Source organism: Ambystoma mexicanum, chromosome 9 (assembly GCF_040938575.1).
Source record: "Ambystoma mexicanum isolate Mex_15411 chromosome 9, UKY_AmexF1_1, whole genome shotgun sequence".
Lineage (NCBI taxonomy): Eukaryota > Metazoa > Chordata > Amphibia > Caudata > Ambystomatidae > Ambystoma > Ambystoma mexicanum.
Genome location: NC_090931.1, coordinates 468,051,835 through 468,069,732, shown reverse-complemented (window position 1 = coordinate 468,069,732; position 17,898 = coordinate 468,051,835). Strand labels below are relative to the sequence as shown.

Genomic DNA, 17,898 nt, shown 5'->3' with positions numbered 1-17,898 from the left:
CTATGTGACACCCACAAATCTGCTACTATGGCCAGCTTCTTAGGATCTAACTCCTTTGAATGTGCCAAATGTGGCTTAAGCTCAGGGGAACAAGATGCAAAAATATGTTCAAGCATGACAAGACATACCATACCCTCGAAGGTGGAGACCTTATAGCCTTCAAGTTCTTTAAAGAATCAGTCACATATGACACCAACATACTTCCTTCTTTCTTTTTGTACTCTCTAAACCTCTTCATGTATTGGGCAGGAGTCTTCTGAAACTTTAAGATGAGAGTTTGCTTCAGCATTGCAAAATCTACTCTTTCAGCTTTTGACATTTCCATAATAGCACTGCAGCCAGAATGGGGTAGTCTGCTGAGCAACCATGCAATCTGATCAGCATTCACAACCTCTTGAACTTCACATGCATACTCAAATGCATTCAACTAGTCCATAATGTCATTCTTCTCATCATACACACTAAGCAGATCTTTAAGAGATCTTGGATGAGAGGAGGACCCAAACCCATGTCCAGATCCCCTGGATCCATTTGAAACTTGATGCTTGGTCAGTTCCAACTGGTGATCCCTGTCCTTCTGTTTTTCTGCCTGCTCTATCTTCAGTTTAGCCATGTGAAATTCAAGCTCCTTCTGCTTAAAGTGCAGCTCTTGCTTCTTTAATTCCAGCATGGCCTCAGCAGCAGAGCTTGCAGAGGAAACATTGGACATTACATCCTCCCTTTCTTCATGGGCACCATGTATGAGGGCAGCAACAGAACTGTCAGTTCTGTCATTGGAAGCAGCTCCATCTCCTTCTACACTCTCATCTGAGGCTATGGCACTGAGTTGCATCTCTTGCCATTCCATCATTTTCTGGATAATTTCCAATTTTGGACCTTGAGCCAACAATTGAGTACCCATCTTTCTCAATGCTTCTGACTTAGAAGCATGTAAGGTTAAAGGGTACTTGTTTCCATTATATCAGATAGGTCTATGGCCTTTACAGTTATCACTACAAAGTCAGCATGTGTCCTGGGTAGGGGTAATCTGAAATGCCTTCACTAGTGTGCAACACTGGATACCTTCAGTCCTATCCCACCGCTGTACACGAATTTGTTAATATGGATTTCTGAACTCTGACCTGGTGGGTAGAGGCTCAGAAGGTTAGCCTAGTTTCTTGGAACAGAGTAACCTTCTGGACAAGCCAGACCAATCAAGGTAGCTTTGGCGGCGGTCAAGACTAGGTCTCAGGAGGGGTGAGGGTGACTGAAAGACCTCAATGAGCACACAGAGTAATGGACACTTACAAATCACTCCCAGTCAGTTGTATAAATATATATATATATATATATATTAAAAATACAAATACATTTATCCAAAGCCTATGAATTTCAACACACAGTAATTATCAACAGTAAAACGTTTAAGACAATACAATCCTACTACAAAACATATGTACAAGATCAAGTGGCCTAAAGGATTAAACGCACAGAATGGGTCCACAACCAACAGGGGAAGGAAGCAAGCAGTGTGAAATATCTTTAGGCAGTTCTGCAATGTTCAATACCTAAATGAAAGGGAGTCCAGTCCCTACGTTGAGAGGAGCCTAGTGCTCAAATGTACTTTCAGGTGCTGGTGCACGCCATAGTGCAGAAGGGTGAAACCAGAGTCTCTTGTAGGGTCTGTAGCAACTCAGGAAGGTGGGTGAGGTGGTGCATAATAAGTTCCCACTATTCGTGTAAGGTCTCCCCAAAAGGCAGAACAGGTTCCAGGAGTTTGGAATGGTTTGATTGCTCAGGGTATCTATGGAAAGGAGAGAGGCCCTCAGGGGACACGCATTCGTAAAAGTAGGTGGATGCGCTAGGGGCCACTGGTAAGGGTTGCAAGTACTCACTGACCCCTGGTGCACTCTGGTCCAAACTTTGGCAGTCGTGTCCACTTCGGTTGCAGGTTCAAATGCAGTAGTTGTGCGGCTCTGCGGCTTTCAGCGGCAAAGTTACAGTGATGATTCCTAAATGGGACAGTGGTGATTTCTCTGCTCCTGGTGGATGGATCAGGCCAGTTTCACTGTAGCAGGCTTCAGGGCACAGGGGTCATAGCAGCAAGGTACCTGCGAAGTTCGTCACCATGGCGGGGTGACACAGTAACCGCCTGTACTCCGGTTCGGGCACTCTCTCTTTACTTCAGATATGGTAATGCCAAGTGTACAAAATTCGGATTGAGAGTGCCGTGAACACAGAGCTTGCAATGTAGCAAGTTTCAAGGGTCTCCTTGAAACGGCGGCGGTGTCAGAGCAAAGGTCCTGCGTAAACTGGTCAACCCACTTGTTGGCCCAGGGACACTTCCGAGAAGGCTTACTTGCAGGGTATGATGAACGTGCTGAGAATAGTTGGTCACATTATTCTAATGGGTCAAAGCATCTTCGCAGACCATCTAGTTCGATCAGATGCAGAGGGGTTTAGCAGGACAACGGTGGGCTTAGGGTGCCAACCCTTCCAGTGGGTAACGAGCGGTTCCTCGACTCGGCTTCTTAGTTTCAGGATGCTTGGATCCTATTCCACGTTCAGTGAGAACTCAAGAGATCGACTTGGTATGGGTGTTTGGAGCCTTCTCTTATCCAGAATCTCTTTTGCGCCAAAGGAGGACCCAATGGGAGATCTGCTCACATACAGTCACACCAGACATGAACCAATCACGGACCATGGTGGTCCCAGTCATTCACAGCACACCAGACTCTGCCACTGAGGATATGGATTGCAACTAGACAGTCCAGCCCACATCCTGGGGCACACACACAAGGCATGCAGAAGCCTGCAAAAGCTTGGCATTTCACAGGAGAATGCATGCCCGGATAAGGACTGACCCAGGTCGGCTCGACTGGGGGAAGCTGAAGGGGCAAGATGGCTAAAGGACAGGACAAAGAACCTTGTGGCATGGCCATTTTGGAGCCGGGCCACCTTTCTGTGCCAACCGCGGTAAATGCGGTTTGCATGGCAAGAATGGTTTAAAAATACATGAAAAGATAAGCTGCCACCAGCCCTGTCCAAGGCACATCTGCACTTCTCCTAAAAAATCCTTTGGCAGTGTTTAGGGCCTTTGGAAATGACAGGAAGACCCAAGTACACTGTACTGTAAGGTACATTGTGCACTTGCAACATGTTCCAGAAAAGTTGCAACATTGTAGAGGACTAAAGGAAACAAAGTCTCACAGTATTGACTGTCTTTAAGGGCATGTCAGTTTCCCCATAACAAAGTGAGCGAAAAGCCCAGGGGAGTGCAACTGGAGGCTGTGCTCCATTGGTAAAGTCAGACTAAGGTGTAAAAACAGCAGCAAAACGTTGGGGGGTACACAACTGGAGGGAAAACTTCACATAAATAGGAATCTTTCCTAACAGGGAGTGCCCAGCACCAAATCCCTGTCCGGTGGCGGGCACAGGAAATGTGGTGTACAGAAACCGACTCCTCAGCGTTGCTCATGGGGCCCAAGTCCTTCTAATCGAGGATCACCCCATGGATGGTGTTAGCCCCGGACCATGGACAATGACCTGAAGGCAGGCATGACGTCATGGCCACCCGGCCATCTGTTCCTGAGCTGCCACCATAGGGCATCTGTTGGCCTGGCCCAACTGGCCATCTGGCCTAGGCGGTCCGACCAGATGGCCTGAGTCGCCGCTGGCCCAGCTGTCTGCTACATTTGTCTCTCGGCCGGGCTCGATTGTCAATGGGAATTGTCTCCCTGTAGGACGGATATGTGGCACAGGAGCTGGACAGGCCCTTCTGTGCTCGGACCAGGGCCCCAGAGCATGTGTGGACCAACAGGCCTGGCAGCAGAGGGAGAGGCTAAGCAAGCCCGGCAGTTGACAGCCCAGGCAGGACCTGCGATACGGTAGGAGTCCCAGGGAAGAGTACTGGCGATCTGCGAGGCAGTCGCGGGCCCTAATCCTCTCTGAAGGGCAAAGCTCTAAGGCATCAAAGGCAGAACCTCGGACGACTGGGGGTTCCGCCCTGTGCTTGGGTGCCACTGGCTAGACTGTAGCTGTCAAGTTTCCCTGTTCAATGTGGGCATACTTGAGCCAGGCCTGTTTTTTTCTTTCCCGCAATGCATGTCTACGCGAGTGCAAGAAGTGATATTGCAAGCCATGCTATGGTTCTATGGAAACATGTGGACAGGTGCCCTTCCCATGGCCCTGCCTGCAAGATATATGTGGGTCACTGCAGGTATTGTGATGTGGAATGTTTTGTTGTCATGTGTATGTGGGCACATGTTCATGTGCTGGGTTCACATGTGCATGTCTCATTGTGATTTGTCATTTGTCCTACAATTGTGTGTCTGTATACATTCTGATTGTAGGGCATGGGCATGTGTGTGTGTGTGGCCGCTGCTGGTTGTCTCATGCTGACTTCATGCTACAGTTACTATTGTGTATACCACACATGCCTTGACACAATTGACTGATGGCTATGTTCTTTGCTCCCTTTTCCACAGTTGTTGTGGCTGGCTAAGAGGGTGAATGCTGTGCTGTGGAGCTGAAACCCAGGGACAAGGCAGCCACACCAACGCACAGACCCAGCCATGCCCAGTTGTGTCCACCTCTTTTCAGTTTCATTCATTCCTTTTAGTTGTACATGTAGCGAGCATTGTGCATTACACACCAGTGCCAAAGCCGGGGGTAAAAGGCAATGCTGCCATGCGGGCTTTTTTTTAATTCTTTTTTTTAAAGTATTCCAGCATATCTGGATGTCCACTACGAGCCCCTCCCCCTCTAGACCACGCCCCCTGGGGCACCGCCTCCCCATCTACTCCCCCACCCCAGCCCTTGTGTTGTGGGATCCCGCACCACATTTTTTCCATTTCCACCACTGGCTGAACCGTATTTTGGCAGCTAGCGTTCAAGCTCACGAATGCCCAAGACCCTTCCCCAGGTCTCCTGGGAACAGGCATGTATTGCCTCACGAGCGATCCGCTTGATTTGTTGAACATCTAAGGGGGCGAATATTTCACGGATATTAGGGGTCTGCTCCCCGGTTTGATACAAAGCATACGACAAAGTAGTTGAACAAAATGTGGTCGCAACTCAGCAAGGAACAGAGTGGGATGGGGCCTAACTGTACTGCTCCCCCCCTCCCAGAGTAGCCAATGCCGGGAAAGTGGCGTCAATATCATGTCTGATTGACGTGTGGATGACACTGCCGCAGGTCTGCCGCCCTTTTAGGGAGATTATATACAGTTTATAGAAATGAGAAGTACTGGAAATATGGTTTGGGGTGGTTGTGGGGGCGTGTTGGGGGAGGGGCGTTAATTGGTCGGCTGAGATGGGGTAGTCCCTCTTTTATGTTGTTGGCCGTCCCGGTTTTTTGTTTTGAAAATCTGGTAACCCTACTGAAGTGTCACATTTTTATCTTTTAACAGATGGACGCCGAGTAAATTACATCACACATGTGACTCACTCTACCTCGGCCCCACCGGCTTTTGGCAAGACTCTCGACTGCAGTATTGCCCAATTTAGTGATGGTAACAGATGACTAGCTCTGACCCTGTCCTGCTGTTCTTCCCTGTGCACCCCCACTGTCAGAGGTTCATTATACTATCAAATTACTCGATGAAGGTAATGATATAAACTCCATAAAGACGAAAGGGCTACGACATGCACGCTTGACGTGACCACGTCTGGTGGAACCCTGCAACGTTTGAGGGGCTCCAACTCTCTCTGTTATGCTATTTTTTTTTTAGTTCATACGAACTTTTACAGATTAATCCATACAATTTATCACATATAATTCTCATCATAATATAAAGAGCAAAATTCACAATATTATAAAAACCATTTAAAAGAGAAATTGCATAAAATGTATATACAACCATCAGTTAATTAGTTCATTAGTTGATCTTCCAGAAACACTGTAATGCGTCGCCACAGACAGTTAAGTGCAATTTGTACAGACGTCGAGTCGGCGGTAATACAGTAGTCCCAACATTCTTCCGATTTCATTGATTCATAATGGCTCGCGAATTGACCCAGCACACGCATATAAACTGTTCCTAACTTACCACATTCGGTAAACACGTGTCTGGATGTTTCTAATGTATCTGGTGTTTGCAAATGCGGCAGTACCTTTGGGCCCAGCCCGGGGAAGCTGGTCGATTCTGAGGCGCAATAGCACATTTCGGACTGCCAGACTTGGATTCTGCAATAAGTAACCCTGCCTTTTAAGATACGTATGAACCTTACAGACGTGATGGTAAGCACGTGCAGCGTTTAAATTATCGTAATTATGGATCTAGTCCCACTGCTCCATTTTCTTTTTAAAAATGAATTCCAACATCGCAAACCCCGTACTTCTCTTAAAATCGGGGAACCAATTAATGGGGGAAAGACAGTCATCGTTTAGGTTGTCGAAGCTGGTGTTTCTTCTGTTACAGCTTGAGCAGGCTCTGGTTGATGTCCTACCATTTTCAACAAAGGACATGGGGTTTTGGATTTGGTCTTAATATACAAAGAGCCACGCCACAACAGTGCCTGACTTCTGAGGGAAACCAACCCCAGCTCTAGGCGCAGGTATTCCATCGCTGTGGGAGGGGCAAGATTCAGTATTTTTCGCCAAAAGCGCCCATCTAGTACATCCAACCATTTAAATTCTCTCATAGCAAGTACATCCAGCCCATATACAATGACGGGACAGAAACATTGCTTGCACAACATTAAAATGCCATCAATTGAGTAGCCTGCAGTTTGTTTAGGAAATGTACTGATAACAGCAGCAGTCATACTGCTGGCTTTCCTTTTTTTCGTATCTTTGATGTTAGAATAATCCCCTCTGTAATTTAATTCCAAACCCAGGTAAGGGTATTGTTCCATGTAATCAATGGAGCAAATATCGAATCCCAGGGTTGTACGATTGAATGTATGGCTAGTCACCACCATACCCTTGGTCTTGGACATATTTATCAATAGGTAATTTTCGGCAGCGTTCCGTATAAATCGTGAACTCAAATGTCCCACCCCTGACAGTACGATCCAGCAATACAAGTTTGTCAGCATATAACATACCTGCCAGGGGCGTGTTGCCAATATTTACCAGGAAACCAGCAGTTCTCTGCAAAAGTTAAACAACAGAGGGGTAAGCACGCACCCTTGCTTGACCCCCCCCTGTTAATTTTGATTGTTCTAGACAGCATACCTTCCCCGTCCATCTGAACTTAGATTCCTGAGTTAGTGTGCAACATTATTATGATTGATAATAACAATGCTAGGCACCCTAAAGTTCTGAACTTCTGCCAAGGTATTGGGCGGTTAAATTAATTCTTAACTCAATGCTTTGTGCGCAACGCACAGGTCTTGGATGCAAGACCATGCTGAGCAACACGGGTTCAAATCCCGGATCCACACTTGAAATCAATCTCAGGATTAAATGCGTTATAAAATAACCTGCACTTGCATGTTCCAAATGTACAAAGCCTAGTAGGATCGTTCCTCCATGCCGCCCTTGACTTGTTGCGCCTTGAGACACACGTGTATAGGTGCATAACAAATTACCAATAAAATAAAAAATCAAATCAAATGTCGCTGAGAAATCCACGAAAATCAAGTATAACCCAGGTTTTCCCATGTGGCGGCCTCATGGATCAGCTTATCCAACAGCCTCATTTTGTGCGTAGTTGCCGACCCAGGTCTACAATCTGTCTGCAATGGGTGTAGTATGTTTTCAGCGATCATCCATTTTTCCAGAACTAATACAAAGGAGGCAAACAATTTACCAACTGGTGAAATTTGGTGTGTCAAGGTTCAGACTGGTGGACTGATTCACATAACTTTGATTAATTTAATGAGTGTTTCTCTAGGAATAATTAAAGGTTTTTATACAGTGCTTCTTGCTGAGTTCCTACCACTTCAAAACACTGTAATTAAAGCTGTTATTATTACTCATTTATAAATGCTCAATGTATTGGCCTCAAAAGGGTGAAGAGAAGGGTCGCCCTTTTCGTGATTCGACTGAGCTTAGTAAAAGCTGACCTTCATGTCACAGATAAGCACTTAAATTGCGAGTTATCCCCCGGAGGAGGCACGTATTTTTCTTCTTTTGGAGATACCATGTAAGGGACCAAGCTAAATATATAATCAGGTAATCAAACAAGTTTCCACATTGCAATATCAATCTCTAAACAGCTGGATTTGAAATGGTTTGAATTTGTACTGTCCAAAAAACATTCACATATGACCTTGATTTTTTGATTTTCACAGCTTGCAATATCCACAGGGGCTGCAGTGGGTTTCTAAAAGGTCAGCTACAAATGCTTTAGAAGCGCAGTGTCATATAATGAACCACACAAAACAAAGCAGGCATGGAAGGGTATAGCCCCTACTCTTTGAATATTATGAAAAAGACTGAAATCAGCCTTGACGAATTCCCTACATGTTGCTAAATTCCTCTACTGGTTCATCATCATCCCGGCAATATATCAGTCAGACTGTATTCATGATGTTTCTTTTAGGATCAATGGAACCAGACCTCGTTCCTTTCTCTTAGCTTTAAGGGTAAATGCCACAAGCTTGCACCTGTCTTAAATAAAGCTTGAGAAATGGCTATCAAAGATGGAAAGTAGGACCTTTCCTTATAATTCAATCAATGCGGCCTGAAAAACCGTTTTCTTATTTATACCAGCATCCTTGCAAATGCCAGCTCAGATATAAAAAAAAAGATTTGCTTGCCTCCACTGATGGTTTCCATTCAGTTAAAAGTTCAAAACACATTCCAAGGTGATTCTGAAAATCATGCAGAACTATATATTTCAAATTCTTCTGCTACTATATAAAAAATAAGAAGGAATGAGCTCCCAACATTAGATCAGTACTCTGAAAATGATAACGGGGGATACATTGCTTTATTGTCTCACTACTCTGAAAGTGATACACAACTATAATTTCTTAGACTGTCTCACTAATCTAAAATCAAGATTTAACAGTAGATTTTAAGATTGTGTCAATAACATAAAAGCGACACATAACAATAGATTCAAAGCTTGTCTCCTCACTATGACAATGAAACAGAATGTTTTTCCAAGGTTCTCTCACTACTCTGAAAATGACATGGAGATATAGGGCCTCATTCCGAGTACGGTGCTAACCAATGGCGCTATTAACGCCTTGGTTGACGCCGTACCCGGACCGGCAGCGCCTTGGTGGTTGGCGGAATTACCGCCCCATTCCAAGGTTGGCGGGGCGGTAATTCCCCAATCCCCATTTACCCTTCCCCATTCCCATTCTTGCCCCATAGGGCATAATGGGAGTGGGGAAGGCGTCAATTACGCCACCGTAAATTACGGTGGCGTAATTAACATCAAGGTCCCTTAGCGCCATGGTATTTACTCTTCCACACCGTGGGGCGAGGGCAGGAGCCCCCCCAGCACCCCAGCCCAGCGGCGAAACCACGAGACGACGAGGAGCACGGACAGGGCCTGCCTGACCCTGTCCCCACACGCCGCCTGACCCACGCATGCCGGGCGCAGCGCGGCCTGAAACCGAGGCTGAGCCTCGCTAAAATCAGCTGTAACCGCCGGCAGGCGGATCACGCCGGCGGCCAGCGCAAAGGCCACTCTAAGGCCTGTTGAGGCCTGCTTACCCCCTCACTCACTCTTCCACACCGTGGGGCGAGGGCAGGAGCCCCCCCAGCACCCCAGCCCAGCGGCGAAACCACGAGACGACGAGGAGCACGGACAGGGCCTGCCTGACCCTGTCCCCACACGCCGCCTGACCCACGCATGCCGGGCGCAGCGCGGCCTGAAACCGAGGCTGAGCCTCGCTAAAATCAGCTGTAACCGCCGGCAGGCGGATCACGCCGGCGGCCAGCGCAAAGGCCACTCTAAGGCCTGTTGAGGCCTGCTTACCCCCTCACTCACTCTTCCACACCGTGGGGCGAGGGCAGGAGCCCCCCCAGCACCCCAGCCCAGCGGCGAAACCACGAGACGACGAGGAGCACGGACAGGGCCTGCCTGACCCTGTCCCCACACGCCGCCTGACCCACGCATGCCGGGCGCAGCGCGGCCTGAAACCGAGGCTGAGCCTCGCTAAAATCAGCTGTAACCGCCGGCAGGCGGATCACGCCGGCGGCCAGCGCAAAGGCCACTCTAAGGCCTGTTGAGGCCTGCTTACCCCCTCACTCACTCTTCCACACCGTGGGGCGAGGGCAGGAGCCCCCCCAGCACCCCAGCCCAGCGGCGAAACCACGAGACGACGAGGAGCACAGACAGGGCCTGCCTGACCCTGTCCCCACACGCCGCCTGACCCACGCATGCCGGGCGCAGCGCGGCCTGAAACCGAGGCTGAGCCTCGCTAAAATCAGCTGTAACCGCCGGCAGGCGGATCACGCCGGCGGCCAGCGCAAAGGCCACTCTAAGGCCTGTTGAGGGCCTGTTTGGAGCATCAGGAGCCAGGGGCCACAAACTCTGCCCGTGCTGCTCCAGGTGGAGTGCATAGTCGAGCTTAGAGCCAGGACCCCTTGCCGTCCACCTACAGGGTAAGCATACTGCCCCCCTCCTCCACTATCCACTCCCGACCCTCGAGCTAGAGCCCTGACCTAGCACCTCCTAACATTGCTACGCCCAAGGTCCCACATGCACCGTTGTGCTTCTGAACTGCAACAAAATACTTAATGCACAATCCATAGCCAACCAACCATGCTCTTGCCTTGCTCTGCAATATGCTGCCATCTGACAATAGCACCGTTACCACGGTCGCCCAGCGACCACTGTAATACTGTGTAGTCTCTGTGTTGTGCCCGATGGTCATATCTAGACCACACTACTGTGTTGTGCCTTATGGTCGCATAGTGACCACACTACTGTGTTGTGCCTTATGGTCGTATCTAGACCACACTACTGTGTTGTGCCTTATGGTCGCATAGTGACCACACTACTGTGTTGTGCCTTATGGTCGTATCTAGACCACACTATTGTGTTGTGCCTTATGGTCGTATCTAGACCACACTACTGTGTTGTGCCTTATGGTCGCATAGTGACCACACTACTGTGTTGTGCCTTATGGTCGTATCTAGACCACACTACTGTGTTGTGCCTTATGGTCGTATCTAGACCACACTACTGTGTTGTGCCTTATGGTCGTATCTAGACCACACTATTGTGTTGTGCCTTATGGTCGTATCTAGACCACACTACTGTGTTGTGCCTTATGGTCGTATCTAGACCACACTACTGTGTTGTGCCTTATGGTCGTATCTAGACCACACTACTGTGTTGTGCCTTATGGTCGCATAGTGACCACACTACTGTGTTGTGCCTTATGGTCGTATCTAGACCACACTACTGTGTTGTGCCTTATGGTCGTATCTAGACCACACTATTGTGTTGTGCCTTATGGTCGTATCTAGACCACACTACTGTGTTGTGCCTTATGGTCGTATCTAGACCACACTATTGTGTTGTGCCTTATGGTTGTATCTAGACCACACTACTGTGTTGTGCCTTATGGTCGTATCTAGACCACACTACTGTGTTGTGCCTTATGGTCGTATCTAGACCACACTACTGTGTTGTGCCTTATGGTCGCATAGTGACCACACTACTGTGTTGTGCCTTATGGTCGTATCTAGACCACACTACTGTGTTGTGCCTTATGGTCGTATCTAGACCACACTACTGTGTTGTGCCTTATGGTCGCATAGTGACCACACTACTGTGTTGTGCCTTATGGTCATATCTAGACCACACTATTGTGTTGTGCCTTATGGTCGTATCTAGACCACACTATTGTGTTGTGCCTTATGGTCGCATACTGTGCCCTGATTTTGCTGCCCACATTGCATTCTGTTTCTAGTTGTGCCATGTTGAACGATACCCTCGCCATGCCTCAACAATCCACCAGCTCACCAGCTGCCCCACTGGCATTCCTCTCCAACATTCCTCCCACCTACTTCCTACCATCATTCTTCACTGAAAGCATCCCCACAGCACGTCATCCTTCACCCAGCATAACTTCCTACACCAGACCCATCCACACCAGGAACCAACTCCTAGGTCTCCGTTCTAGATACCCCAGACTCACCCACCAAGCACCTCCCACCACTCTTAACACGCCTAACACGCCATCCCTTACAGTCAAAACACCCTTACCTAAACCCACCATGCCGCACCCCATCCCGGCGACACCACTCAACACCACCCCTACCTCGGCCCAACACACACACAACCTACAGTGTGCCCTCATAAACGCCAGATCCATCCCTGCCCATGCCATTGAAATTCACGAACTCCTAATTAGCTTGGACCTCGACATCTTAGCCATCACCGAGACATGGCTGCACAGCGCTGCAGGGCCAGCCCTCAACCTTACTATCCCACAGGGGTACGCCATTATCCGGCAAGACCGCCTCTCCTCAGTAGGTGGTGGGGTAGCATTCATCCTGAAAGATCACCTCGAGGCCAGACAAATCACCTCCAATCTAGGTGACAACATAGACTCTCTAGCTATAAAAATTGCCCTCTCCCCTAACTCCACCATCACCTTCAACCTAGTCTACCGCCCGCCCGGCCCCCTAACAGAGTTCCATGAGAACCTTGTACACCGCCTAACAGAAAACCTAAAACTCACCTCCAAAAGCATCCTTCTAGGTGACCTTAACCTGGGGTATAACGATAAAAAGGACAAGCCTGCTAAATCTCTTGCACTAGCCTTAAAAGAACTAGGCTTCGACCAAAAAATAACCTCACCCACACACAACAAAGGCCGTATCCTGGACTGGATAGCTGACCACAACTGTCACGTCGACATTAGCTCCATCACCCCGACTCCTTGGTCAGATCACCACCTCATTCACTTCTTTATTCCCGCTGTATCTAACACAAACAAACCTAACCCCATCCCCCCAGCACTGGCAAGATGTGTAAAAAATCTCACTAAAGATAAAATTACACCCCACCTTCACATCCTCTCCACAGACCTCAAGTCATCTGACCCGTCAGAATTAGCAGATATCTACAAGAGCACCATAAGCACCGCCATTGACGCCATTGCCCCCTTGCAGACCAAAAAAGCCAAAACTATCAAACACTCAAATACCTGGTTCTCCACTGAACTCAAAGAACTCCGCTCACAGAAAAGAAAAGCTCTAAACTCCTGGCAGAAATCGCCTTCCCCAGCCACCCTATCCTCCTACAAAAAAATCACTGCCCAATACAAAAAAGCCATAATCACAGCTAAATCAGTCTCTTATAATGATAGAATTGCTAATGCAAGCTCCGAATCCAAAGAACTCTTCGCCATTTTCAACGAACTCACCACACCGGCCACCAAATCACAAGACATTGTTAAAGACCAATTCTGGTGCAACTCCATACAATCTGCCTTGTTAAATAAAATTGAACTCCTACAAACAAAAATTAAGGAGCACCACAAAAACCTATCACTGCACCTCAAATCTCCCACCACCACGAGCCACATGCCCACCCCTAGTTCGGGAACCACATCCACCAAAGCCCCCACTACCCCGTTCAAATTCAGGGAAGTCACAGAACACGAAGTTATTGAGATAATGAACAAGATCAAACCATCCAATTGTAAAGGAGACCCCTGCCCCGCCAGCCTGATCAAAGACTGCACTGAAACACTCGCCCCTTTCCTTAAATCATTCATTAATGCCTCTTTCAAAACCAACACTGTCCCTGACAGTCTAAAAGAAGCCTGGGTGCGCCCGCTTCTAAAAAAAACCACCCTCGACCCTGAAGTAGCTACCAACTACAGGCCCATCACCACTGTGCCTTTCCTGCTCAAGATACTGGATAAAATGGCCTACACACAAATCCAGGATTATCTCGAAACCAACCATATCCTAGGAAAAAGACAGTCAGGCTTCCGACCAGGTCACGGAACTGAGTCAGCCCTACTTGATCTGAAAATACAGCTTGCTGACACTATGGATAAAGGCAAACCGGCACTCCTTCTCCTACTGGATCTATCTGCCGCCTTTGACCTTGTCAACCACGATATCCTAGGCATGCACCTAAAAAATGAAGCACACTTCTCCCCGGAAGCCATTGCATGGGTGGCCTCATTCCTAAATGGCAGACTCATGAAAGTCTTCTCAGACACTGCCTCGGCAACCCCTACCACCATCCACTGCGGCGTCCCACAAGGCTCCTGCACCGCCCCCACTCTCTACAATATATTCACCCTTCCTCTCTTCAATGACCTCGACTGTCGTAACATAGCGTATACCAACTACGCAGACGATACGCAGGTACTACTCCCTCTAACTGGGACCTACGAAGAAGATGCGACAGCATTAACCAAAATCTACACAGCCATCCAAACCTGGATGGCGGCCAACGGCCTCTGCCTAAACGGGGACAAAACCGAAATCCTCATAGTAGGGACCAATGAAATTCTCAACAAACTCCCCCCCCAATACAAATCCTTCAACATCGACAACTCCACCATCTCAGTCTCCAAGACTGTTAAAACCTTAGGCGTTCACCTAGATGCCTCACTATCTATGTCTCGCCAGGTCAACGCCATAGCCTCTTCCTCGGCACTTACCACCAAGATGATAAATGCTGTCAAGCCTTTTCTCTCCGCCAAAAACTGCCTGTCCATCGCCAGAGCCACTATAGGTACAAAACTAGACTACTGTAATGCCCTGTTCCTAGGCACCTCCGCCCACAACCTAAAAAAACTCCAAATCACGCAAAACAATGCGCTCCGGGCAGCACTGTCCATTCCAAAAAGAGAACACATCTCGCAAGCAAGGAAAGATGCCCACTGGCTACCCGTGAAGGAACGCATACTTTTCAAAGCCATGACCATCACACATAGATGCCTATCCCTGGATGCCCCACCCTATCTCGCAGAAAGAATCACACCGAAAGCCTCCATCAGACCCACCAGAGCTCACCGCACCAACATGATTGATGTCCCCACGTTTCAAAGATCCAGGGCGGGAGGAACCAGCTTCCAACACCTCGCACCTAAAAACTGGAACTCCTTACCTACCTCACTAAGGAACGAAAAATCATACCATACCTTCCGTAAAAACCTCAAAACCCTCCTATTCCGCTAAAGTCTTCCACATGCACTCTCATGCTTGCATTGTAACCACAGCATAGCATAACCTCTAAGCTCAATGTTTATTACCAATGTGAAATGTACTCGGTAACTCGGTTTACATCTGTAAACACATTCCTATGCTTGTGTTCATGACTAAGTCTGCTGTAACAGCGCCACGATGCCCCAGGGCAGTTCTGTGCGCTTTATAAATGCAAATAAATAAATAAATAAATAAACGCCTGCTAAAAGCAGGTGTTAAAAGCACCATGGCGCTAAGGGAACTCGGAGTATGGCGGTAAGGGATTACCGCCACCGCTCTCGTTAGCGGTGGCCGCTATCCCTTACCGCCATACTCGGAATGAGGCCCATAGATTCCTGGATTATCTCACCACCTAGAAAATGATACAGAATGATAGATTCCAAGATTGTCTCATACGCTGATAACGATAAAGAACAATGGTCTCTCAGATTGTCTTATTACTGTATTTTTCTTGGTACAATGCTTGCACTTTCCAAATGTCTCTGTTGTCATCAGTGAGAACAACATCATTTGATGCTCTTATCGGAGCAGGTGCTCAGATGGTCCCATCTTGGAGATATATGGGGATTCAATCTGGACTCTGAGCAGTTACAGGATAGAATACTGTGGTGAAAAGTGAACAAACAAGGTACTTTTCATTTATGAACGTGCTTTCAGTTTGGGTGAAGACATCACATTTTGGATTGCTTTTGGTGGTGTGCTCTTGTGTTAGAGATTTATAGAACTCCCAACCCCGGAAAGAGAGTTTCCGAGTATTGGACATTTCTTCTGTAATTGGGTAGCGGGGTCACGCCCCCTTCCAAAAAGAAAGTCTGTTTTAAGTTAAGTGTGTTTGTAATATTTATGTCCACAAATTCATATTTGCAATTCATGTAATATGATTAGATCACAATATTCCCTCACGCCTGCGTCCTCAAGGTAGATGTTTCAACTATGTTCTGCCTCACCAAACTATCCCATTGATCCCATGATGCACTGCTTGATGCAAAACTAAAATGCATTAGTTGTGCTGGTGAAATGAACAGCACTTTATCTGAATAACTGGTGATAAAACCGGCCATCTGTATCCATTGGCTAACAAAAGACCTGACCAGAATGTAATGGTATGTTGATATATGTCCAGTTTTAGAGACTTGATACTGATAAATGACTTTCAATGCAATTCTAAATTATATTTGCTTATTTTGCATTCTTGGTAGAATTGCCAAGTTTAGTTGGACTTCGAATGGGGAATGGTTTAAATGGAAGATAGTGGAATATTGATGCAAATTGTGAGGGAATAACCTAGAGGACACAATTTGTTGGATAAAACAAACAATTAAAATGTACAAAGTGGAAGTCCCTGTGGCTATCTGGTTAATGCTATTTGGTTTGTGTCTAAAAGCTTGAGGTGATCAAAGAACTATAGTTGCAATAAAGGTTTTCGGCGGGTTAAGATGAAAGCAGAATTCACCCAGAGGCCCTAAACGCCCAGGAAGATACAAATAGTATTTAAAGATGCAAAGATACATCATATCGTTTTAGAATAAGTAAAAGGGATGGGACGAATTGGGTGAATCAAGTTTAAAAAATATTTCAATATTTCTTCCACCAAAAAACGAGTACTGCGACGAGGCCAATACGCCAATTTCCGGATGGGTTCTGGGAGGACACTGTGGCTTACAGCAATGAAAGAAGACTAGTCGCACGCCCTGCGTCGGGGCTTCTAGTGAGCGAACCACGGGAGGGCTTTCAGGGGTCTCGCGAGAAGGGCAGGGGGAAAGAGCCACGTGCCCTCTCTCTCCGAGATGCGCAAACCAAGCAACACCTTGGAGATTGGGGGAGGGGGGTGGCTTGTCTGTGTTTTAAGGGCAGCTCTGCTTCAAAACCGTTCGTCCTGCGCAGTAGCCTTACTGGGAATTGCGCGAAAACCTCTCCATTTACCAGCTCATGGTTTGGCGAATGGCAGAATCGGCCAATTTCTCACATTGTAATAGCAAGAGTCAACATGGATTCATTCCTGCCCGTTCCAGCTAGCCTGGGTATTGATTGCAACCAGTTTCCTGGTGTTGCATATGGCACTCTAGAAAACGGCTTAACAGAACATAGAACATAACATCATGTAACACTGATACATAACACACAGAATCACATAACACAGCACCATATGACATTAACGTAGCATAGCCCAGACAACATACACACACTGACACTATACAACATAACCTATAACACATAACATCATATAATATGAGAAGCACCTATACAATTTGAACCCCTTACTTTATCCACACAACGCCTGTCTGTCCGACCTCGTGTCTGGCACACAGTGTTGCGTCTCTCTTGCACTGTTGCTCTTTCCACTTTGCAGAGGACCTTTCCAGGTCTTTATAGCCCGCGCGACCATATCTATATGCAAATTAGAGTGACCTAAGCTCTCCATTACAGGGAGAAAAAAATCCCCAGAGTTGCGGCCTTTCCAATGCTGCAGGCTGAGGGGAGTGTCCGTCAGGGGATAGAGTAGAGTGACTGCGCATCACCCGATTAATTACCGGTGACGCTGGAGCATGTCTCGTTTTCTCGGGTGTTCGCTGCATCTAAACACGCTGTGCATTTTTTCTGTCTGAATGTTTCCTGGGTGTACGCGGAAGTTTGTTGTGACAAGCAACTGAGCTCGATATACAAGTGACTCTGAGGTCATGCCTGGCTTGGCCAAGGCTCCTTTTCCCGGAGACAGAGGCGTGGGCGTGAAAGGTGCGAGAGTCGGTGGCATTTCCCGGAGTGGGAGAGCGTGGCAAACCCTCCGCCTGTTTTGGCCATTGATCTTGGCTGTGACGAGGTTGCGC

General features: G+C 47.5%; 1 protein-coding gene across 3 annotated transcripts in view; it reads right to left on the bottom strand.

The window, feature by feature from the left end:
* Positions 1 to 17,441, bottom strand: part of NOS2 (nitric oxide synthase 2) — a 206,535-nt gene extending 189,094 nt beyond the window's left edge. Inside the window, exons 1-2 of one of the 3 annotated variants that reach the window (XM_069615012.1) lie at positions 17,336 to 17,389; positions 7,030 to 7,075 (exon numbers count right to left, since the gene is read on the bottom strand). The gene's annotated coding sequence lies outside the window, so the exon portion shown is untranslated. Of the gene's footprint in view, positions 1 to 7,029; positions 7,076 to 17,335 lie in introns of all 3 variants that reach the window. The other 2 variants (XM_069615011.1, XM_069615013.1) reach the window with 2 other exon arrangements.
* Positions 17,442 to 17,898: the final 457 nt, after the last annotated feature.